Genomic DNA, 24,613 nt, shown 5'->3' with positions numbered 1-24,613 from the left:
AGGTCAGTATTTCCTCACGTGTTCCCGTATTTCTACGGAATCCAAACTGATCTTCCCCGAGGTCGGCTTCTACCAGTTTTTCTATTCCTCTGTAAAGAATTCGTGTTAGCATTTTGCAGCTGTGACTTGAATTTAATTGATGAAAGCAGAAAATATAAAAATGTATTAAATGAAGTAGGCAGAAAGGAAAACAAACGTCTCAAAAATGAGATCGTCAGGAAGTGCAAAATGGCTAAGCAGGGATGGCTAGAGGACAAACGTAAGGATGTAGAGGCTTATCTCACTAGGGGTAAGATAGGTACTGCCTACAGGAAAATTGAAGAGACCTTTGAAGAAAGGAGAACCACTTGCATGAATATCAAGAGCTTCCATTGGAACTTCTGACGGTCTTGGGAGAGCCAATTCTGACAAAACTCTACCATCTGATGAGCAAGATGTATGAGGCAGGCGAAATACCCTCAGACTTCAAGAAGAATATAATAGTTCCAATTCCAAAGAAAGCAAGTGTTTGCAGATGCGAAAACTACCGAACTATCAGTTTAATAAGCCACGGCTGCAAAATACTAACGCGAATTCTTTACAGACGAATGGAAAAACTGGTAGATGCAGACCTCGGGGAGGATCAGTTTGGATTCCGTCGAAATGTTGGAACACGTGAGGCAATACTGACCTTACGACTTATCTTAGAAGAAAGATTAAGAAAAGGCAAACCTACGTTTCTAGCATTTGTAGACTTAGAGAAAGCTTTTGACAATGTTGACTGGAATACTCTTTTTCAAATTCTAAAGGTGGCAGGGGTAAAATACAGGGAGCGAAAGGCTATTTATAATTTGTACAGAAACCAGATGGCAGTCATAAGAGTCGAGGGGCATGAAAGGGAAGCAGTGGTTGGGAAAGGAGTGAGACAGGGTTGTAGCCTCTCCCCGATGTTATTCAATCTGTATATTGAGCAAGCAGTAAAGGAAACGAAAGAAAAATTTGGAGTAGGTATTAAAATTCATGGAGACGAAGTAAAAACTTTGAGGTTCGCCGATGACATTGTAATTCTGTCAGAGACGGCAAAGGACTTGGAAGAGCAGTTGAATGGATTGGACAGTGTCTTGAAAGGAGGATATAAGATGAACATTAACAAAAGCAAAAAGAGAATAATGGAATGTAGTCAAATTAAATCGGGTGATGCTGAGGGAATTAGATTAGGAAATGAGACACTTAAGTAGTAAAGGAGTTTTGCTATTTAGGAAGTAAAATAACTGATGATGGTCGAAGTAGAGAGGATATAAAATGTAGACTGGCAATGGCAAGGAAAGCGTTTCTGAAGAAGAGAAATTTGTTAACATCGAATATCGATTTATGTATCAGGAAGTCGTTTCTGAAAGTATTTGTGGCACAACTTGACTAGAAGAAGGGATCGGTTGGTAGGACATGTTTTGAGGCATCAAGGGATCACAAATTTAGCGTTGGAGGGCAGTGTGGAGGGTAAAAATCGTAGAGGGAGACCGAGAGATGAGTACACTAAGCAGATTCAGAAGGATGTAGGTTGCAGTAGGTACTGGGAGATGAAGCAGTTTGCACAGGATAGAGTAGCATGGAGAGCTGCATCAAACCAGTCTCAGGACTGAAGACAACAACAACATTAGTAGTGTCCCGCTTGACACAGCCAAGTACCCCGTATCAGGACTAATAAGCGTTATGCCATATGTTACATTTCGATAAACGATACTGGTGTAGCGACCAAGGTCGTCAGTTCTCATCGGTTGTTGTGTTTGCGCGTGCTGTCGAACAGCTCGGGCTTCAGCCGCCAGTGGAAAAGCGACATCCCATGAATCGAACATAGAACGGGTAACACTGGTAACGCTCGTTTCACCCTGCATCCCTCAAACATGATGTCATTTTGACGTCATACTCACTATCGACAACTGCATGATCGGCTATCGACATCGTTAGCATTCGATACCGGAGTACTGGAGAATTACAAATATAAGTCATTCTTAGGATGATTTATTATAATTATAGCTATAATAAAATGTTATATAATGATTTATCGACGGTTAATGCCTTCATAAGAGAGTGCTCTCTCAGGAGTGAATTATTATCGTCAATAATTTGCAAATTAAGCATGTAACACTCTTGTTTTATTATTTGCTGTAAGCCGTTTCAACCGAACGGAGCACTGAAAATTTATCGCAGACACGTCACAATTATCATTAAACGTCACTTAATAAAGCAACAAAGATATGGACCTTCAAGAATATGATAATCAAGAAGGAGACAACTATCAAACCGAAATGAAATGGCTCGTGTGTGTGATGTGCTCGATGTTTCTCCAAACGCAACTGCAACCGTTGAAAGTGAAAAAATGCCATGTACTAAATGTGTAGCTGATACTGAATATTTAAAAGAGTGCATCGTAAATACGCAAACAGCGATTCGTACTTTAAAGAGTGATCTAACGAAACATCTAAATGAAAATAGTGAACTGTTAGGTAATCTGTTAAATGAGTGCACCATTACAAATGAAACCTTCAAAAACTCTAAACAGAGTGAAAGAAAAACAATGAATTGATCAGAAGCAAAAATACTACAGTGACGGGCTCAGGTGTTGGTGTTATGAAGTGCCCTGATAAAGCATCAGTATATATAAAAACGAAAACTGTAAAAAAAGCGATCGACCAGTAACCCGAAAAATGATACAGAGTGAAATCACGAGTCAGAACGTATTAATTCTTTCTGACAGTCATGGTCGTCACTGAGCTAAAATTATGGACATTTTTCAATACCCAGAACACTATGTCTCTTCTGTCTTAAACCTAACTCTTAGTTAAGGGCGTTATTTGTAACACAGAAGGAAAGACGAAACAAAATACATAAAAAGACAGTGCGTCATTGTAGGTGGCGCAAACGACGTCACAAAGAAATTTACGGCTTTCAAATGCGTCCTACTGATTCGCTACAGAAGACAGTCCACAAGAAAGTTCCATACATATACGAAGTGCATAAATCCATGCTGCAAACAAATTCTCAATGAGCACTACGAAAAATTACGCATGTAATGGTAATGGATTTCAATATATTTCTCAGTAGAAGGGATTATAAAAAGCAGAGACTTCATTTACGAATGGAAGGCAAACAGAAATTATGTAATATTTACAGCTAGCAGTAGAGACCAATATACAACGTGAAGACATTTCAGCAAATATGGAAATGAAAACACAAGAAAAATCCACAGCAAAACGAACTTATCGAAATCGACAGTAATGACAGAAAAACGAGCAGCCACAAGAAGGAACCATGCAACACCATCATCGCTCTGAGAAGACACAGCAAAACAAAACTATCACAGACCAAACCAGGAAGTGATACCAGCAACAGAATCTAGCCCTAAAATAGCAACTCAACGAAGTTACACACCTGAAGATGTTCTAGATACAACAGCAAGATATGTGTAACTGCACTCTGGATCAGCATCATTGCAAGCAATGACAAGATCTTTCAGATGACAATGCAGGGTTCTAACCTACAACCAGGATTTGCCATGGGCAGGAACAACAACAGTTCCCAGGTAGCAGCCCATCAAAATACAGTGGGTGCAGAAAGTAAACTCCATAAACCTACATTAGAGGAAAACTTGGTGAGTGGTACCCCAAAACTTTGTCTGCACTCTAAAGCACACAAAAATCCATCTGTCCCAATGGAAAACAGACAATAGTACCTCTTCAAATATTACACCATAATGTGCAGTTAATGTTTAGTAAATTATTAGAAACAAAACTATTCCTGAAAGCTAATTTACTATTAGATGTTTTTCTGTAACACTATGCGTTGGCTAACAAAAGATAAAACTGGAAATAAAACGCCTGTTGTAAAATATAATCTAGCTAGAATGAGATTTTCACTCTGCAGCGGAGTGTGTGCTGATATGAAACTTCCTGGCAGAGACTCAAACTCAGGACCTTTGCCTTTCACAGGCAAGTGCTCTACCACTGAGCTACCGAAGCACGACTCACACCCTTCCTCACAGCTTTACTTCTGCCAGTATCTCGTCTCCTACCTTCCAAACTTTACAGACGCTCTCCTACGAACCTTGCAGAACTAGCACTCCTGAAAGAAAGGATATAGCGGAGACATGGCTTAGCCACAGCCTGGGGGATGTTTCCAGAATGAGATTTTCACTCTGCAGCGGAGTGTCTGCTGATACGAAACTTCGGTAGCTCAGATGGTAGAGCACTTGCTGGCGAAAAGCAAAGGTCCCGAGTTCGAGTCTCGGTCGGGAACACAGTTTTAATCTGCCAGGAAGTTTCATAATCTAGCTAGTTACTATAGTCAAAATGAAAGTAAGGGAGGTGGCACAGCTACCTGTGTTAAAAAGAATGTGAAATACAAACGACTCCACAATGCATAATAATATACTATTAGAAAAAGACTTTGAATTTTCTTTAATTATCTTGACAGACTCTGATATACTGCTACAGAGTGGGTATAGATCTCCCACTGGAAATATCGAGACTTTCAACAACTCCCACGAAGCACTACTAAATAAATTTTATGCAATCAATAAAATTTTACTAATATATGGAGATTTTAATATCAACTTCCTAAAATCTGGAAAAAGCAAGGATGAATTGCTAAATATAACTAATTCATTCCATTTACCCCCAAGTGTGGAAACCCCAACCAGGATCACTGACAACTCGAAATCAGCTCTTGGCCAGATCTTTATTAACACAGATAAACAATACTGTTCAACTGAAACCATTAACATAGGTTACAGTAACCATGACGTCCAGAAAGTGAATTTAAACTGCAAAAAGCAGTGTCCTACAAAAACTACAGTGCAAAGGCACTTTAATGAAGGAAACATAAGGTTTTTTAATTATCTTGTAAAGACTGAGAATGGGTCAGATGTATATAAAAAATGATGATACAGCTTGTTTAATTCCTTACATAAAATATTTCTTCATTATTTTAATATGGAATTTCCATTAAAGTCAAGGAGCATTCTAAACAAATGCACAAATTCAAGGATAACAAAAGGGATAAAAAATTTTAGCCAAAAAAACGATACCTTTAGGACTTCATGAAACACCATGAGGTTGACGATAAATTTAGAACATACTGTAAGTCTTACAGTACTGTCGACAAAAAGTACTTCAGCAGGCAAAAAGTTTTATAACGATAAATTAATAAGAGAACCGAAAAATAAAATGAAAGGTATTTGGTAAGTTATGAAAAATGAAACTAACAACAAGCGCAGTGCTATAAACAAAGCTTTGAAACTGAATCTAAATGATGACTTAATATCAGAACCAGAAAAAATCGTAAATACTATCAATGACTATTTCAGTATAAGGACTGAAAACCTGATAAAGAAGAACTGCCATAGAGCCAGTGCTCAACACCCAACACATGTGAAAACCATAAAAGATAGATGTTTCTCCACATAGCCTCAAACACTGATGTGCTAATGGTTGTAAAAAGACTAAAAAACAAATACTCTAGTGGCTATTACAACATACCAGATTTTATTGTAATTAATTGTGAGGTATACATTGTAGAACCATTAAGTTTTATCATTAATGCATCCTTTTGCTTTTCCCTGACCTCCTAAAATCTGCTTAAATTACCACTCAGCATAAAGGTACAAGAAAATTATGTAGCTAATTACAGGCCAGTAGCATGTCAAAAATATTTGAGACATTGCTTTACACCAGATTAGAAACTTTTATTAACAGATTCTCTGTGATATGAAAGCACTAGGATGGATATAGAAAAGGTAAAACAAGAACCATGGCAGTGTATAAGTGTCGCAGCACAGCCGTACAATCATTAGATAATAAAGAAATTACTACTGGTATTTTTTTAGATTTTCCCCAAGCTTTTGACATTATTGATCACATCATACCCATTAGAAAGTTACTAATAATGGTGTGAGAGGTACCACAAACCAATGGTTAGGATCATATCGATCAAACAGAGTGCAAAAATCTCAAATAAAATCTGAAAAAAGGAATACTAATGTTCATCAAGGTATGTGTACTCCTCTGAGAAACTGCCTGTAACATATGGTTGTGGCGATATACCACATAATGTGATTAAAATGATACTGAATAACTTTGCAAATATAGCAAACCTGATGTCATGACAAATCATAAACACTATCTCAGAAAAGTAACAAAAACTCTGCAATCAAATAATATCATCTGCAGATGTAATTGCAATCTATGTTTTTTTTGGAAAAAGATCATTCGTCCTTCCCTTTTGTTTCTTTGTAGTGTAAGAAGCGATTTTGTGATGAGGCATGATGTGTAAGTTTCATGTAATATTTAGCCAGAATATAATCAAATATTACTTAAAAGTGTTGCTAATGTTTATCTGTACCAGTTCCTATATTCATGATATGGTAGATTTAAATTCTTGATGCAAATTTTATAGGGGAACATTGGTGCAGAGGTCAGCGCCATTAATCTAAATGAAAACGGCCAGAGTCATAATAAATATCTTAGTATTTGCCAATTTTGACAAGTAAAACTACATGTAAACGTAGGATATTTCGTTTGATTAGCGGTTGTTCCTTTGAAAAAGTAAAAGTAATAAATATTTCCAATATTGAATCATATTTGAGTAAACTGAGTTCAGAAATTTTTTTTCGATCCCCACTTAACGAAATCTCAAAAACCTCCTTAGCCTTGCACTTTCATAAAAGCAAAAATAGCAAACCAAAATCAATTTAAATAATAAATACAGTTGAATATCTGGAATTTTGTTTGTTGGCGGTGTCTTTTAATGTAAAAACATTCTGTCAGGCAAACTAACAGTGAGAAGTACCACAACTGAGGGACTGACATAAATAATTTTCCAGTTGTGAAGCAGGCACTGTAACATTAAGTTCAACTTTTCATAATATATAAATACCAGTACATAAAGAACCACCACATGGTGTTCAGCAAGGCTCAATTCTGGGACCCATACTGCTTTTGCTGTATACTGATGACACGAACGTGAAGCTTACCTCAGGGCATACTACCTATTTGCAGATAACACAAGTGTTCTGGAAACAGACACAGACAAAGCTGACCCTTATCAAAAATTAAACCACTTATGTTATTACTGAGTGAATGATTCAATGAGAAGAATCTCATCATAAACATGCAAAAAAACAACCTACATAAGTTTCAGCCTCTCATCTAAAAAACCTTAAATCTCTGACTTTCTCCTAAACAACCAAGCACTCTCCAGTGCTAGCTCTGTTACTTTTCTTGGTATATGGCTTGAAGAAAATATTAAATGGAACACACAAGTCAGTTATATCTCAAATAACCTGTCAACTGTGTGTTATGTTCTAAGGGTACTCAGCAAATCAGTCACCAAATTAGTTCTTCTGTAAGTACATTATTCTTGCTTTCATTCCATACTACAGTATAGGATCATATTCTGGGAGAACTCACTATGCAGCAGAGATATCTTAAAAATGCAAAAAAATACAATTCACATAATATGCAATGTGAGATGTAATGACTCAAGCACGCAACATTTCAGAAATGTGGCATTACACCACTACCATCTGTTTACATTTATAGTATTATATCTTTTGTTAAAATCTACCTTATTAAGCAAAGACAGCCTATTAATATTAAATGAACGCACTTGTAGCTACGAAACAATGCAGCAGTCTGACGTGTCCAGTCAAGAACAGCTTATTACCAAAAAAGTGTCCTACATGCTGGGCTACAGATGCATAATAACCTATCAGCTGGAAAAATAGTTTTCACATATAAAATAAAAAAATTCTTTTGGAGACAAACTTTTACACAGTAAATGATTTTTTTTGAAAAAGATAGTAAATGTTAACAAATTTCTTAATAACTGATCACTTAGGCCTGATTATAGTGCATCTTTCCTTCAAGTATGGACAAATGAAGGATAATGTAATAGCTGTTACCTTCATGAAACATTTAAAATAGTAAAAACATAAATGTTAAAATTACTTGTAAATGTATACTGACTTGTCCAATATTAAATGTGCAAATTGTACAATATTATGGGCCAATGAAATACATGCAATTTTATGTGCTAGTGTAATGGATAACGTTGTGGCTTTTGAAGTCGAAAGTTCTGAATTTGCATCTCATCACATGCAATTTGTTTCATGTTAGTGCTGTTAACACATTCTGGGACTTTCTTATAATGTTATATAAGTATGTTCTGCAATATTCTATGTTATTTACATTCTATCTCATTTGAGAATAAAAGTTGAAATAAATATTTAGCGATTTCCAAGTCTATGGTTGGGCAGGAACCTAAGAGGACACCTTAAACTGCTGAGATTGGAACGAGAAACACTAAAACTCGTGTTCTTCCTTCTCACAAATATTTGGCTCTTAATTTCCAATTGTGAGGTTAGGCAGTGGCAGGAACCTAAGAGTACTGCTGCAAGTGTAACAAGGAGCATTGACATTCATATTCTTCCTTGTGACAAATATTTCGCTGTTTATTTATGAATGTATGACGATTTCCGAATGTGTGGTTCGACAGGAACTTAAAGGGCGGTTGTACAATCTCAGGATCAATCGAAGGATAGCTAACTGAGGAATAGGCTAACCACAGGTTAACTTGGAGTGCATCTTGTGTGACAGCATTTTATTCCCCAGTTAGTTAATACCAGAATAGCGTTAATGTCCAGTTAAGCTGGCAACAACTCAAGAGCATTTTGGATATTTTCGCCTACGTCATTTCAAATTTACTTAATCGTCATCTGCAGGAATAGCATGTCTAACATGACACAAAAACATTCGCTGGAGGATACTTTGAGGTCGGGTTACACTGTGAGTTCAAGACTGCAGGAGAAAACACGAAAACTGCTGCAGTATCATTCAATGAAAATATAAGTGAAAAAATTATATAACTTGGTATGGTATTTATATGTAAAACAATATAATGATCTACCTTGAAATTTGAGAAAGGATCACATATTTGTTGTTTGGCCAGTGAGAGATCTTTCTAGATTCCGGAATAAAGTATGGGAAAAAATATGCAAAAATTCACATAGATTGACAGAGCAGCTACAACAGACGTTCGATTTTTTTGTTTTAGAAAGAAACACGTAAATATTATGCCCAGAAAAGGTAGCAGAGGCTACAGATTGGTGGCGCCCCATGTGTGGAATGTGAGTTCCAAACTGTGTACAGTGAAATACATGATTTGATAAAATTGTCAGCAGAAGGACAGCACAGTCACTTCGACACAGATGCAACATTTCGATAAATGATAGTATCCATCAAGTTTTGTGTATGGTAGATGTTGAATTATAAGTAGGCACATACATTGAAGAGCCAAAGAAACAGGTACACCTGCCTAATACCATATAATGCTCCTGTGAGCTCACAGAAGTACCACAGCACACCGTGGAATCGACTCGACTAATGTCTGAAGTAATGGTGGAGGGAGCTGACACCATGAATCCTGCAGGGATGTCCATAAATCAGTAAGAATACGAGGGGATGGGGATCTCTTCTGAACAGTATGTTGCAAGACATCACAGATATGTTCAATAATGTTCATGTCTGGCGAGTTTGGTACCAGCACAAGTGTTTCAACTCAGAAGGCACTCTGTAGCAATTCTGGACGTGTGGGGTGTCGCATTGTCCTGATGGGTTTGCCCCATGTCCGTTGTAATGCACAATGGACATGAATGGATGCAGGTGATCAGACAGGATGCTTATGAACATGTCATCTGTCAGAATCGTATCTAGACGTATCAGGAGTCCCATAGAGCTCCAGCTGAACAAGTCCCAGGGCCTCCACTAGCTTGAACAGTCTCCTGCTGACATGCTGTGTCCATGGATTCATGACATGGTCTCCATACCCGTACAATTTGATACGAGAATCGTTCGATCAGGCAACATGTTTCCAGTCATCAACAGTCCAATGTCAGTGTTGACAGCCCAGATGAGGCATAAAGCTTTGTTTTGTGCTGTCATCAAGGGTACACGATTGGGCCTTCATCTCCAAAAGTCCATATCGATGATGTTTCGTTGAATGGTTCACATGCTGACATTTATTGATGGCCCATTATTGATATATGTAGCAGTTTGCGGAAGTGTTGCACTTCTGTTACCATGAACGATTATTTTCAGTCGTCGTTGGTCCTTTTTTTTGCATGATCTTTTTCTGGCCGCAGAGATGTCGGAGATTTGATGTTTTACAGGGTTCCTGATATTCATGCTACACTCGTGAAATGGTCGTACGGAAAATTCCACTCTTCATCGCTACCTCAGAGATATTGTGTCCCATCGATCGTGTGCCGACTATAAGACTACGTTAGAACTCGCTTAAATCTTGATAATCTGCCATTGTAACAGCAGTAACCGATCTAGGAACTGCAGTAGGCACTTTTGTCTTATGTAGGTGTTGCCGACGGCAGTGCCATATTCTGACTGTTCACATATTTGAATACACATGCCAGTTTCTTTGGCTCTTCAGTGTAGTATAGAAGCAGCTGCGAAAAGCGGTCTACTTTGTGAAACAGTTATTCCTTTCAGTCTCTCCTAGAAACTGTGACAATACAGACATCATAGAGATTGATTTGATGAAAAATTCTGAGAGGTATTACTGACTAGCTTGCTGTTGTATATACATCTTAGAATGATTAATTCATTACAGCAGCTATGTGTGTTCTGCAGAAAATAACCTTACTGAATGACTGAGCACTATTTCATCCTCCACTTTTTCAGTTCTTAGGCATATATCAATTCTGTTTCTATGATGTGGTGATTATTAATTACTATGTGCCTTAGGTTCATTTTTACCCCAGGATTATAAAGAAGAAATGTTGAAATCTTATTCATCATATGTACCCTCAGTACATGTTGTTGTTGTCTCAGGACTGAAGACAACAACAACATGTACTGAGGGTACATATCATGAATAAGATTTCAACATTTCTTCTTTACAATCCTGGGGTAAAAATGAACCTGAGGCACATATCAAACTGAAGGTTGGTGTTGCATCATACCCTAAATGTTTCAGGAACAGGAACTAATTCATACATAGTTTTGACTTGTGCAATCATCTCTAGGAGCTATATGTAATCTGGGAGGGAAGGAGAAGTAACCAAAGGCTACACCTTCACTATGTTCTTCCTTTTTTTACAGCCATCTCAGCCTAGAACTGTCAGTTTTGTTTTCAGAATAAAAATATCTGTTCTCACATGTGAAGAATTAGCATGGTTGCAGATGGTGCTACTTCAAAAATAGCCTGACAAGAATCAGAGAAGAGAAGAAGAGCTGTAGTAATTAAAAAAGATTATAAAGCTCAAAATTAGGATGCAAAAATATCAATTAGAGCAAATGATTTCAGAATACAAATATATTCATCCACGCACATTTGTTTATTTTATTTTCATTTAACTACACCAAAGAACTAAAGTACTTAAAAAACACTGTCTCTAGTGCATTACTTCCCGAGTCATACACATCCTTTTAATATACCCCCTGGAAATCCCCTTGCCAATACCAATGAAGCCTCCAATAATCAGAAGGAATACACCAGAGGCAAAGTATTTGAGTGTTCTTAGTAACTGACTCATCGGTGGAACAGTCATTTCCGAAAGAAAGAAAAAAATGGCATGAGACATTTCAAGAGAAATTTAAAAAACATAACTTGCTAGCTACTCCATCCACTGTTATGATTAAGTAGATTTAAGAGCAATATAATCTTGTTAGCTGAATAGCAAGTACCTGTGTTCTTCTAGCACAAAGATAACAGATACTTTGTGATAAATATGGCTGTCGTTATGTGGATAATACTAATAACTGAGAAATACAAATATTTGCTATAGTTTTCTTTTAAAAAACTGACTTTTCTCTTTTTTCTACTGTGTTATACTTACATGGAAGAGGCTCAAAAATGTACCAAGTTTACGAGAATAATGCTAGGTGATGGATAATTCCGTTTCTGTGAAGCATTCACAAAAAATAGGAAGTTGTTTTCCCAAATGGAGAAAAGAGTGAACAACATTTCTTGCTATGGATGTGGCCGAGTGAACTTGAGACATTAGTGTACTTGCAAACTTTTTGTTAGATTAAACATTCATAATAACCCATCAGTTACAAATAAATTACATATTACAAAGTTCAGTTTAAGTTACCTTGAACTAGTTACAACTTGACAAAAAGCTGGATGCTGAAAATAACTTGATGTTCAAGGAAAGTTAAACAATAGCATTCCAGGCACTTCTTCCACATGCTACAATTATGCAGATTCAGTAACTAGATTTCTGTTCTGCTCTTTCAACACACACACACACACACACACACACACACACACACACACACACACATATATATATATATATATATATATATATATATATATATATTATTTTACGCTAAATATAGATGGGCTTATGTCTGTACTACTAATAATTAAGAAATATAACAGCTAATTTCTATAGCTGTGGAAGCAGCACCCTTTTTTTAAAAAAAAGAAAAAGAGAGAATGCTAACTTCCATCTTACTGTGTTAAACTTAGCCTGTCAAGTACAAATAGATCACAGGCTTCAGGGAATAACGATAGGTGAGAGGCAACTTTGTTGCTCTGAAGCATTAATGGGCCTGTGATCCTAATATTTTCAGCAAAAGGCGGAAAGTTGTTCTGACCCCGCTGTCGTATTTAGAAAACTGGGCATTCCCAATAAAAAACGGAGTAGAAGAATATTTTCTGCTGTTAATGTAACATGGTTGAGTGAAATGGACACAACTGTTTCATCAAAACGTTTAAACAAAAATAATTGATGCTTTGTCTAAAACAGAAAAAGCGGTTTATACAAACAGTACACATAAGTGATGTAGTTTATCGATTTGGTTAAGTCTCTTATGGCACTGTCTGCTAAATAAAACGAAGCAATCCAATCCACTTCTGTAGTAGTTGTAACACATGCCAGATAAACGAGACTATTTTGCATGAATCGTCATTTACATAAATAACATGACGGAATTCACGAAGTACTGAAATCAAATTCATATTACTAAAACTGAACAATATTATTTAAGAAAACAGAGAAATAGTCTCATCTATCCGTCATATGCTCGAGTCTCTCAAGTACAAGATTGAAAAGAAGATGTATGACTTCCTTTGATAAGCGAAATCCAGATATAAATTCAGAATCCTGCGTTGTCTCACTTTCTTCTCCTTCCTTACTCTCGTGAGCAGCCAAAATCTCGTCATCGCTGTCTGCATCTGTCATTATTCCTGCCATCTCGAAAACTTATTCCCCGAGTTAAGCAAGCGGACCGGGCGGAAATCACTGATAAAGTTATCCCTAGTTTATTTTCCAGTTGCTAGGTGTTATTTCGGGTTCATCCAACTTATTATTTGCGCTTTTCCGAGAACAGAACTAAACCAGCTACTAACTGGAAGTTGTACAACCAGCCCTAACACTACAGCTCTAATACGTGCACCTGCAGTAGCAGTAACATTTACATTCTTCCTTGTCACAGGGTCGACAGCCAATCATGCGGTCATTGATACTGTGCATGACGACCAAATGATGCCGCATCCAGTATCAACGACTGCATGATTGGCTATTGACTTCCGTTAGCGTCACAAGTCTTTATGCGTGTGTACCAAGGATCTACAAAAACATCATTCATGCAATGATTTATAAATATTGCCATCATTGAATATCACATAATGATTTATTTCCAATTAATGCATTCATATAAGAGTGTTCTCTCATGAATAAATTATTACCGTCAATAATTCACAAATTAAGCATTATGGCGAATTCACACTGCCCATCAAGTCACGTAACGACCCGTCCCGTCAAAATATTCTGCAATGCATTTCAATGGCAACATCCACATTGGCCGTCCCGTCATGTCAGAGTATGACAGAAGTGCAAAATAGCATAAAGAAAGTGCGTAGGTGCGAAAAAAAAGTCATTATGTGGTACAGAAGGGGCATTTCCACATTATACAAGGAGCTGGAGAGAGAGAAATCTGCACTTTATATTTTCGAAAGCGGAAGCATCCGTCTTTTCGTTTGCTACGTCAAACTGCACCCAGAATTAGTAAAAGGAACAGTGTTACGAGTTGCCATCATGTTAGTTACTAGCCCAGTGCAAATTTCTGTGTATTAGTCACATCTCCTTTAATACTTTACCCTTCAAGATAGGTGGATTTTCTTTAAATGTTGTGTTTGACTTTTAGTAGTTCATGTGCCTTACTTGTACTCGGGTTATCTAGTGAAACCACTGATACCTGCGCCGGCCGTTGTGGTCGAGCGGCTCTAGGCGCTTCAGTCTGGAACTGCGTGACCGCTACGGTCGCAGGTGCGAATCCTGTCTCGGGCATGGATTTGTGTGATGTCCTTAGGTATGTTAGATTTAAGTAGTTCCACGTTCTAGGGGACTGATGGCCTCAGCTGTGTCCGCCCCCGGTAGCCGAGTGGTCAGCGCGACAGGCTGTTAATGCTAAGGGCCCGGGTTTATAAGTATTGCCATAATTGAATATCACATAATGATTTATTTACAATTAATGCATTCATATAAGTGTGTTCTCTCATGAGTAAATTATTATCGTCAATAATTCACAATTAAGCATTATGGCCAATTCGCACTGCCCGTTAAGTCATGTAACGTACCGTCCCGTCAAAACATTCTGCATATATTTCAATGGCAGCATCCACATTGGCCGTCCGGTCATGTCAGAATATGTCAGAAGTGCAAAATAGTTCAAAGAAAGTGCGTGGGTGCGAAAAAAATGTCATTATGTGCTACAGAAGGGGCATTTCCACATTATACAAGGAGCTGGAGAGAGAGAAATCTGCTCTTTATATTTTCGAAAGCGGAAACATCCGTTTTTTCGTTTGCTACGTCAAACTGCACCCAGAATTACTAAAAGAAGGAGTGTAACAATCTGCCATCATGTTAGTTACTAGCCCAGTGCAAATTTCTGTGTATTAGTCACATCACCTTTAATACTTTACCCTCCAAGATAGGTGGATTTTCTTTAAATGTTGTGTTTGACTTTTAGTAGTTCATGTGCCTTATTTGTACTGGGGTTATCTAGTGAAACCACTGGTACCTGCGCCGGCCGTTGTGGTCGAGCGGCTCTAGGCGCTTCAGTCTGGAACTGCGTGACCGCTACGGTCGCAGGTGCGAATCCAGTCTCGGGCATGGATTTGTGTGATGTCCTTAGGTATGTTAGATTTAAGTAGATCTACATTCTAGGGGACTGATGGCCTCAGCTGTGTCCGCCCCCGGTAGCTGAGTGGCCAGCGCGACAGGCTGTTAATCCTAAGAGCCTGGGTTTTTAAGTAGTGCCATAATTGAATATCACATAATGATTTATTTACAATTAATGCATTCATATAAGTGTGTTCTCTCATGAGTAAATTATTATCGTCAATAATTCACTAATTAAGCATTATGGCCGCTTCACACTGCCCATCAAGTCACGTAACGTCCCGTCAAAACATTCTGCAGTGCATTTCAATGGCAGCATCCACATAGGCCGTTCCGTCATGTAAGAGTATGGGGACAGAGGTGCAAAATAGCACAAAGAAAGTGCGTGGGTGCGAAAAAAATGTCATTATGTGCTACAGAAGGGGCAATTCCACATTATACAAGGAGCTGGAGAAAGAGAAATCTGCACTTTATATTTTCGAAAGCGGAAACATCCGTTTTTACGTTTGCTACGTACAACTGCACCCAGAAAAAGGAACAGTGTAACGATTTGCCATCATGTTCCTTGAAAATTTGGTTTACGATTAAGTTTAGTTACTAGCCCAGTGCAAATTTCTGTGTATTAGTCACATCACCTTTAATACTTTACCCTTCAAGTTAGGTAGATTTTCTTTAAATGTTGTGTTTGACTTTTAGTAGTTCAAGTGCCTTATTTGTACTAGTGAAACCACTGGTACCTGCGCCGGCCGTTGTGGTCGAGCGGTTCTAGGCGCTTCAGTCTGGAACTCCGTGACCGCTACGGTCGCAGGTGCGAATCCTGTCTCGGGCATGGATTTGTGTGATGTCCTTAGGTATGTTAGATTTAAGTAGTTCTCCGTTCTAGGGGACTGATGGCCTCAGCTGTGTCCGCCCCCGGTAACTGAGTGGACAGCGGGACAGGCTGTTAATCCTAAGGGCCCGGGTGCGATTCCCGGCTGGTTGGAGATTTTCTCCCCTCAGGGACTGGGTGTTGTGTTGTCCTTATCGTCATCATTTCATCCCCATCGACGCGCAAGTCGCCGACGTGGTGTCAAATCGTAAGACTTGCACCAAGCGAGAGCGGTCTACCTGACGGGAGGCCCTCGTCACACGACAATTCCATTCTACCTCAGACGTAAAGTCCCATAGTGCTCATAGCCATTTGAACCATTTTTGAACTGGTGCCTGCAAAACAAAATTCAGAGAGCTGCTTAACAATAAACAGGCATTTCATAAATAATGTTTAAACAAACAACATGCAGTGTCTGGAGGTTTCAGTGAATGTCTTTGTGTAACAATAAAAATGCCTGGCAACACAAATAAAAAATGTCTTGTGGCTAGGGCCTCCCGTCAGGTAGACCGTTCGCTTGGTGCAAGTCTTTCGAGTTGACGCCACTTCGGCGACTAGCGCGCGACGGGGATGAAATGACGATGATTAGGACAACACAACACCCAGTCCCTGAGTGGAGAAACTCTCAGACCCAGCCGGGGATCGAACCCGGGCCCTTTTTTTTTCATTTTGTTCGTTGTTGATCGTTGTGTTTGGTAGTTGCGGACGCCACGAGACATCCGTTGAAGGTCGATTGTTGATCATTCCACTCAGTTTTTTTATTACAGAGGCTAACCAGCTCTCTGACCGAACACGCTAAGCTACCGTGCCGGCTAGGCCCTTAGGACTGACATTCTGTTGCGCTGACCACTCAGATACCGGGGACAGACAACACACAAATAAATTCCACCTACTAATCAATCTGATTCTACTCACAGTACTTTTTTTCACTTCAAGTTGCAGCCAAGCTGCTATCCATTTCATTGTAAAATATTAAATATGGTACACGTATCTATTAAAATCAAGTTTGTAAATGTTGTAGAGGGCAGGGGGCAAATTTGTCCCCAAAAATCTCACACTCATGTCGTACATTTCAGTCTTCTGTCTCACTGCTTCAATTAATCTGTCGACATTTATTATAACTTTAACAAAAGAAATAACAAAACGAAACAATTTATAGCAAATAACGAACAACAAACAACTGATATCAACCACGAAAACCATGACGAAACGAAATATGGTGACCTGCCCATGGCCGTGTTTGGAGAGAAAATGAGCTCGTGGATCACGTGATCAGCAATAACTGGACGACATCAGCCTTCAAAACTTTGCTCCAGAGAAACCTTGACAGTCAAGAGCTCACGTTTTGCGTTGGCATAAAATGTTTATTGAAGGCAGAACGAATGTTGAAGATGAAGTCCGCAGTGGACGACCATCAACCTCACGGATGTCAACTTGGCCAGGGTGCGTGAACTCGTGCTATCTGATCGAAGATTATCCGTGAAAATGATTGCAGAAGTTGTTGAGTTGTTGTTGAGTTGTTTTTGGGGAAGGAGACCAGACAGCGCGGTCATCGGTCTAATCGGATTAGGGAAGGAAGTCGGCCGTGCCTTTTCAGAGGAACCATTCCGGCATTTGCCTGGAGTGATTTAGGGAAATCACGGAAAACCTGAATCAGGATGGCCGGACGCGGGATTGAACCGCCGTCCTCCCGAATGCGAGTCCAGTGTCTAACCACTGCGCCACCTCGCTCGGTGATTTGCAGAAGAACTGAACATCAATCGAGAAACGGCTCGTCTAATAATAACTGAAGATCTTGGTATGAGAAAGATTTGGGCAAATTTGTCCCCAAAAATCTCACACCACAACAGCGAAAAACACGCAAAAATGTGGGAGCCGATCTGTTAGAGCAAACGGAAATCAATCCAGAATTGTTGAACCGTGTTATCACTAGTGATGAAAGTTGGTTTTTTCAGTACGGTCCAGAGTCAAAACTCCAAAGATCGCAATGGTGCTCAAAGGGATCACCCAGACCAAAAAAAGCTCGCAATTCAAAGTCAAAAGTGAAATGCTTGCTTGTGTGCTCCTTTTATTCCAAGGGAATTGTTCATAAAGAGTGGGTGCCTCCTGGACAAACAGTTAATCAATATTACTACAAAGAAATTTTAGAAAGACTTGGTAAGAGTTCTTCGTGTCTGTGCCAACATTGCTGATAATTGGATTCTGCATCACGATAATGCGCCATCCCATATTGCTCTGTCAGCACAGCAATTTTTAACCTCAAAACAAATTTCGCTACTATCACAGCCACCTTATTCACCAAATATCGCTCCTTGCGATTTTTTTTCTTTTTCCAAGAGTCAAAACGGCGGTCAAGGGACACCATTTTCAAAAAACACAAGATGTCCAAAAAGCTGTGACGAGGGTCTTGGAGGATATTACAGATGAGTTCCAGAAATGTTACCATCAATGGCAGAAGCGCTGGAAAAAGTGTGTGCAATCAGAAGGGAACTACTTTGAAGGAGACAACACTATACTTGACTAAAACGGTAAACAACATTTTTTTTCCACGTCAGTCTCATTACTTTATTGTCGCACCTCGTACAAATGCGGACTCCGGCATCCACACATAGAAGCTACCGCGTTTGTTTATATGTGCGCTTCACGAGTAAAAACAGTTGAAAATCATCTTGCGAACATCGAATTCCCGCGAAAAGAACAGTCGAGGACAGCAATGCGAGTTGAGATCACGTGATTTGAATTGATTTGTGCCATGACGTGACGGACGTGTGAATACACCTCGACGTGATGGTGCCGTAATGTGACAGTGCTGTGTCAGACAGTGTGAACTGGCCTTGGAACAAGCTTGTTTTCGAATTTACAGTACGACGTTTCAAGATAATGGAGCACTGAAAGTTTATCGCAAACATGCCACTGCATTATCATTAAATACCAGTTAATAACACATCAATGATATAAGCCTTCAAGAGACAATATGATAACCAAGATGGGAGACAACTACCAAAAATTTAAGTGCTGGTGTAATATGTGGTGTCATCGCCAGACACCACACTTGCTAGGTGGTAGCCTTTACATCGGCCGCGGTCCGTTAGTATACGTCGGACCCGCGTGTCGCCACTATCAGTGATTGAAGACCGAGCGCCGCCACACGGCAGGTCTAGAGAGACTTCCTAGCACTCGCCCCAGTTGCACAGCCGACTTTGCTAGCGATGGTTCACTGCCTACTTACGTTCTCAATTGCCGAGAAGGTAGTTTAGCATAGCCTTCAGCTACGTCATTTGCTACGACCTAGCAAGGCGCCATTATCAGTTACTATTGATATTGTGAACTATGTACCGTCAAGAGCGACATTCATCATTAATGGATTAAAGTTAATTATTCCCCCAGCTACGTCCGTTGTTTCTAAATTCTAATTTCCTTGTCCTGTTCCAGACCTCACGCCAGCCAGCGTGAGCTAAATCGCGTGCCTTTCGGCCTCCTCTAGTAACACCGTGTTGGCTCTCCTGCCAACCACAAAATAATATGTAATGGTTTCTGGAGTTGAAATTTATAGCTTCGCATCCTGACACATGCATATATTCGTTTTTCATGGTAGCGTTGTTAACACGTTCTGAAACTTTCGTAAGAATGTAATACAAGTATGTTATGCGATATTCGATGTTATTTACAATCTGTCTTATTTGAGAACAAAGGATGAAATAAATGTTTACCGATTTCCGAGCGTGTAGTTAGGCAGAAATCTAAGACGAGAGTTTAAACTGCTGCGAGTGAAACGAGCAGCAATAACATTCACATTCTTACTTGTCATAAATACTTCGCTGTTTATTTACGAATATCTGGCGATTTCTGAGTGTGGGGTTTGGCAGGAACCTAAGTGTGCAGCTCTAAATGCTGCCATTACAACGAGCTGCAATAAAATATGTATCCTTTCTTCTCGCAAATATTTGGCTCTTTAGTTCCGAACATGTGGCGACTTCCAAGTGTGCGGTTAGTTAGGAACCTAAGGGCACAGCTTAAATAGCTGTGAGTGAAGCAAGGAGCAATAACACTCATATTGTTCCTTGTCGCAAAGTCGATAGCTGATCGTGCGGTCGTTGACATTGTGTGTGACGTCAAAATAACGTCACGTTCGCGGAAAGATGTGTGAAACGAGCGTTATCCACATAGGATGGCGATTTCTTGGCAATTATAGACAGTCTTGTCATGCGTTAACTAGTCTCAAGTATTATCAACTATCTTTTCTATTTTTATTTGTTAATAAATGTTATTTATCCTGTTGCCATTTCGTACAAGTGGCTGAGTATCTCAAACGCCCTGTTTTACTCGATTGGATGGCTAACACCTACATACGCCGACATTGGTGACCCGATGTGATTTCAGCCTACGTGATCAGTCTACTGAACCAAAAGAAACAGGACTAACTTTCAAGATTGAGAACGAAGATTGTTCACAAAATGTAAGAACAGCCCCAGAAAGATATCCAGTGACCCTGTCAAGAGTTATAACTATGCTCTGTGTGGTGCGACAACATTTAGTACACTAGACTGCACAAAGACCTTCGTGCAGATTCCTGTGGCACATAAGCACATCCCAAAAACACACCATAATCATGTCATTCAGCTTTCTCAAGTGTCTCTTTATGACATTTGGCCTATGAAATGCCGCACAATCTTGGAAAAGGTTTATTGACTCTGTAGTGAAAGCATCGTCATTCTGTTTTGCCTACGAAGATGATGACATCCTTGTCTTTTCGGGCACTGCACTTCAGCACCATCAACTCTCGGTGGAGGTCTTTAAACGACAAGATCAACATTGTATGGTGTCAAATGCTACCAGTGTGTTTCTGGCCAATGATATATCTTCATGGGCCATCTGATTTCATCAGCAGGGTCATAACCGCTTCCTGAGATAGTAGGAGCCATAAAGAAAGTTCCACAGTCTGAAACAATATAAAAGAACTACACGATTTTTAGGAGTGCTTAGTTTTTCTGGCATCATCTGCCATACTCAGCTGAGTTGCAAGAACTAATGACTGCAGCCCTTTCCGGACTTAAAACTAAGGGAAGTTCTCCAATCCAATGGAAAGAGGCAAAGAGTCATGTGTTAGCAAAGCAAAGCATAGCTAATGTTGGACTCCTGGCACACATAGCATTGGATGCACCTCTTGCATTGGTATAGACGCTAGTCAGACGGCTAGTCAGTCGTGCTTGGCAACCATTCGCCTCCTTTTTACACTATCTCTCCACTTCACAGCAAAAATGGGATGCTTACGATTTGGAATCGGTCGAATACTTTTGCCCCCAACTGGAACCCAGAGAGCTTGCAGTTTTTACCGATCACAAGTGGCTTGTCTTCACTTTTACACAGATAACAACAACAAATACTCACCACATCAGAACAATCATTTAGATTTCGTTGCTCAACTAAACAGTAACATCTGACATATTTTAGCAATTGACAACATGGAGGTTAACTGTCTGCCTTGAGTCAGCAATGTAACAAATGCTACTGAAATTGCACAATTTGCAAAGACTCTTGAATCTGACTAGGAACTCCAGAAACTATTGAAAGACTCATCGTTCACTTTACAACTGTTGGACATTCCTGGCGCATACGTGAAGCTATACTGCGATATTTCTCGTGGAAGGCCTCCCCCTTTTCTGCCACCCGCGTTCCACAGGTGCTTTTGACAGCACTAAGCATGTCACCCTGGCGTTAGATCAGCAACTTGTCTGGTTTCAAAACGTTTTTATGGCCTGGTATGTTAAAAGATTGTTGCGAGTGGACTCGTCGCATTCAGTGACAGCGCAGAAATATGCCCCATCAAAGTCATTTACCAGTAGGAGATTTTCCAGATACTACAACATATTTTGCACATGTGCACATCAACGCAATACATCTGCTACTTCCGTCAAACAGTTAGCGCTATTTGTTAATTGCAGACGATCCTTTCACTCATTGGCCACAACCATTACCAGTTAACAACACTTTGGCAAAAACAGTGGTCTTCGTCTTTGTGTCGAAACGGATTTCGGTCTTCAGTTGTCTGCTGCACATCGTCACAGACATTAGCTGATGGTTTGAATCAGAGCTATTTAATCAGTTTAGTAGCTGCAGCGCTACTCGTCATAGAGCAACAAGGTATCACCCAGCGAGCAACTGCATGATTGAGTGTTGGCATCATTCTTTTAATCCTGCACTGTTGTGTCATGGCTCTTACTGGACAACACCCTTACCTGTAGTCCTGCTTTGTCTTTGTAACAGATATAAATCAAAATTGGATTCTTCATCAGCAGAACTCGCGTGCAATGAACCCTGCGACTCCCTGGCGAATTGATCGACCCAAGTTCCGTGGAGTTTCCTGACGACGACCAAACAGACTTCATTTAGTGCCTGATAGAACATATTGCTCGAATTCGTCTTCATCAAACGTCGAGACGTGACAGGAGACCAGCCTATGTGCATCGTGATTGACGAACATGCTCACATGTGATGCTACACACAAATGGTGTCAGACCACGCGCTACATCCGCGTTACATGGGCCTGCACCAGGTCTGAACATTCTAGTGAATGGTAAAATTACCGCATCTTCGATTGACAGGGTGAAATCAGGTTATGTGTTCTCATAAGTACCACCAACAGACGTACCACAGAACCAGCCTGAACATCTTCCTCAAGCACAACCGTATCCACCCAAAGCAAGTCCGCTACCTGAACGGCGAACACCCTCCAGACGTCGAGTGCACTTACTGGCATGATTCTTGGACGACGCTCTGCTTCTCTCAGGGGGCTGATGCAGTGACCAAGATCGCCAGTTACAGTCGGCTGCTGTGTTTATGAGAACTATCAAAGAGATCGCACTCCAGCCGCCAGAGACACTGGGTTTTGGTTTGTTCTCTGTGCACAGAGCGAAATCCCTTGAATGTTACATATAACGATGATTTCTTGTCAGTTATAGACAATATCGTCGAACGCTTCTCTAGTGCAAAGTAGTCTCAAGTATTATCAAATATCTTTTCTGTGTACATTAGTTAATAAGTATTATTCGTTTCTGGTACACTGGAGTTCGGTTTCTTACAACTAGTTGAGTGTCTCGAAAGTGCAGTTACAGTTGTTTGGACAGCTAAAACCTAGTTGTGCTGAAATAGAGGCGTGGGAAGGGCAGTGACAGCATGGGTGGGAAACTACTGACTTCCAGCTGCAAAGGGCATTGTGGAAATGCGATGGTGAAAGTCCAAAATTTGTGCCAGACTGGAACTCGAACCTGGATTTAACACTTCTCATGAGTGATTGCATTAACTGCTTCAGCCAACCGGAAACAGTCTGCAGCCGACCCAAATTTCCAACTTATTGCACACTGCAATGCAGGATTCCACTTCCATTAACCCCATAGTCACAAATTATTGACTCCTGTAGGAGTTCAGACGATATTAGTGCATCTGCACTGAAGGAGATGTCATGGAGCCATTCGACGGAACATACACTACTTGTGTATATGTATATGATGATGAAGCCCCATGCTCCTTGACACAGCATAAGGGAATGACGTGAGAGAACTGCACTGTCGTACTGGGCAAGGTCCTAATGGAAGTGGTTTGCCGTTGCCTTCCTCCGACCGTAATGATGAAGACAATGCAACAACACCCAGTCATCTCGGGGCAGGCGAAAATCCCTCACCCCACCGGGAATCGAACCTGGACCTCGTGCTCGGGAAGCGAGAACGCTACTGTGAGACCACGAGCGGCGGAATATATAGTGTACACCTGTCCTTTTTTCCCCCTAAGGGAAGTCTTTCCGCTCCCGGGGTTGGAATGACTCCTTACCCTCTCCCTTAAAACCCACATCGTTCCGTCTTTCCCTCTCCTTCCCTCTTTCCTGAAGAAGCAACCGTCGGTTGCGAAAGCTACAAATTCTGTGTGTGTATTTTTGTGTTTTATTTATTGTGCCTATCTACAGGCGCTTTCCCTCTTGGTAAGTCTTGGAATCTTTGTCTTTCTTTACATTGAAACTCAAGACAGGAAATGTGATCAATAAAGGTCGGTGACTAGTCCATTAAAAAGTCAAAAATGATTTGAATATAGCAAAGGTAAACAGACACTATTCCCTGCAAGATCCCAAAGAAAATTTAAATATAGATGTTGGGCCCTAGTCCCTACAAACATTAAAGAAATTTCGATATGTGAGAGATAAAGTCAAGGCAGCACCGGACGCCGTCGCGCACGCATATCCACGCCGCTCCGCTCCGCTCTATAGCTATGGCCCGGGCAAAGCAAAAGGGCCCGCAAGTCCACCGGCGGAAAGGCGCCGCGCAAACAGCTCGCCACCAAGGCGGCGAGGAAGAGCGCGCCCGCCACCGGCGGCGTCAAGAAGCCCCGCCGCTACAGGCCGGGCACCGTCGCCCTGCTAGAAATCAGGCGCTACCAGAAGAGCACAGAGCTGCTCATCCGCAAGCTGCCATTCCAGCGCCTAGTGCTCGAGATCGCCATGGACTTCAAGACCGACCTGCGCTTCCAGAGCTCCGCAGTCATGGCCCTGCAGGAGGCCAGCGAGGCCTCCCTCGTCG

Source organism: Schistocerca gregaria, chromosome 5, assembly GCF_023897955.1.
Source record: "Schistocerca gregaria isolate iqSchGreg1 chromosome 5, iqSchGreg1.2, whole genome shotgun sequence".
Lineage (NCBI taxonomy): Eukaryota > Metazoa > Arthropoda > Insecta > Orthoptera > Acrididae > Schistocerca > Schistocerca gregaria.
Note: the sequence above shows the minus strand (reverse complement) of the source record.